We start from the raw sequence: 1,903 nt of genomic DNA on the forward strand, positions 1-1,903 counted from the left end.
CCTGTGGATGGTTTTCTCACTTTCATCCCTGCAGATGAACTTACAGTGCAGTACTGAAAAAATACACATTACAGGAACAATATCTGCATCTTTAATTCTTTTTTTTTTCTTTTACTGAAAGTAGAACAGACTTCTGTTTATTGACCTTATTGACCTTTCCATTAAAAAAACACAAACTGGAATTCTTCAATATTTTTCTTAAAACACATCTGAGGAGTTTTCAAGACAAATAAATCAGTTTTGTAGTTTTTGTGTGGTCATTCTCTTAAACTCCTGCACTAAAAAACAAGTCATTTTCAATATTTTTTCACTGTATTTTTTTTTTTTTTTTTTTTACCTTTCCTCTGTAGAGCGATGCCTGTGGATGGTTTTCTCACTTTCATCCCTGCAGATAAACTTACAGTGCAGTACTGAAAAATAGACATTACAGGAACAATATCTGCATCTTCAGAGAATCTTATTTTTTTTTCTTTTACTAAAAATAGAACAGATTTCAGTTTATTGACCTTTCCATCAAAAAACAAACTAGAATTCTTCAATATTTTTCTTAAAACACACCTGAGGAGTTTTCAAGACAAATAAATCAGTTTTGTAGTTTTTGTGTGGTCACTCTCTTAAACTCCTGCACTAAAAAACAAGTCATTTTCAATATTTTTTAAAATGTATTTATTTATTTAACCTTTCCTCTGTAGAACGATGCCTGTGGATGGTTTTCTCACTTTCATCCCTGCAGATGAACTTACAGTGCAGTACTGAAAAATACACATCACAGGAACAATATTTGCATCTTTAGAGAATGCTAATTTTTTTATTGGCTTTATTAACCTTTCCATCAAAAAAAACCAAACTAGAATTCTTCAATATTTTTTTTAAAACACACGAAGAGTTTTCAAGACAAATAAATCAGTCAGTTTTGTAGTTTTTGTGCGGTCATCTTTATTGAAAAATTAAACACACTTTCTGTATAAATAGCATGTTATTGTACAACACTCCTGGTTAAAGCAGCAGGCATCCGGAAGGACTGAGTGACGGAAAATGGGAGGAAACGGATTTGGTGCAGCTCATAAAGGCGGATGTGGGATCAGTGAGTGGATGAACGCCGTGTGTGGAGTCACAGGTGGGGGTTTGTGACCTCTGGGGGGTCTGAGGGTTCAGGGTTGGAGTCACAGGTGGGGGTTTGTGACCTCTGGGGGGTCTGAGGGTTCAGGGTTGGAGTCACAGGTGGGGGTTTGTGACCTCTGGGGGGTCTGAGGGTTCAGGGTTGGACTGTGGACGAGCCGGAGTCGGAGTCGTGGTGTTTCATGTCTGATTCAAGGCCTGCGCTCGTCTGGCGTCTGATTAATGAGTCTGTCAGCGGCCGCCGTCGCTTCCCTCCGTCTCCGCCTCGACGGCCGTTTAATCTGAGGTCAGAGCGAAGGCCCAGGCGCCATCGACACGTGTCAACGAGACGTTAAGGACGCCAGACCGTCCCAAACCCAGAGCCTTCACATCCGTGCCTGGTTTATCACTGTTTCTGACACGTTTCTCTACATTTCACCTGAGGAACCGGCAGCGGGAAAGCTTTGCTCAAGGGAACTTTGGCGTGAACTGCATTAACACAGGGCTGTCAGACTCATTCTAGTTCAGTTCCACATTCAGCCACATTTGGTCTGCAGTACGCCGAACCAGTAAAATAATAACATAAGAATATATAAATAATGTCAACTCCAAACTTTTCTCTGTGTTTTAGGGTGAAAAAAGTAAAATTACATGATGACAATGTTTACATCTACAAACGATCCTTTAAAACAATGTGAATAACATGAACAAACTGACATTTCTTCAGAAAAATAAGTGCAATTTTAACAATATTATGTGTCAGTTTATCATTTACACGTGTGCATTACAACTCACAGATCATAGT

At 39.2% G+C, this 1,903-nt stretch overlaps 1 long non-coding RNA gene across 1 annotated transcript; it reads right to left on the bottom strand.

Moving 5' to 3' along the window:
• Window positions 1–916: 916 nt before the first annotated feature.
• On the bottom strand, window positions 917–1,594 carry LOC115430718 (uncharacterized). Its single transcript, XR_003936976.1, has 2 exons — window positions 1,237–1,594; window positions 917–1,132 (listed from the first exon to the last, which is right to left on the bottom strand). It is a non-coding gene; the product is annotated as an uncharacterized LOC115430718 (long non-coding RNA).
• Between the last annotated feature and the right edge of the window lie 309 nt (window positions 1,595–1,903).

This window comes from Sphaeramia orbicularis, chromosome 12 (genome assembly GCF_902148855.1).
Source record: "Sphaeramia orbicularis chromosome 12, fSphaOr1.1, whole genome shotgun sequence".
Taxonomy (NCBI): Eukaryota; Metazoa; Chordata; class Actinopteri; order Kurtiformes; family Apogonidae; genus Sphaeramia; species Sphaeramia orbicularis.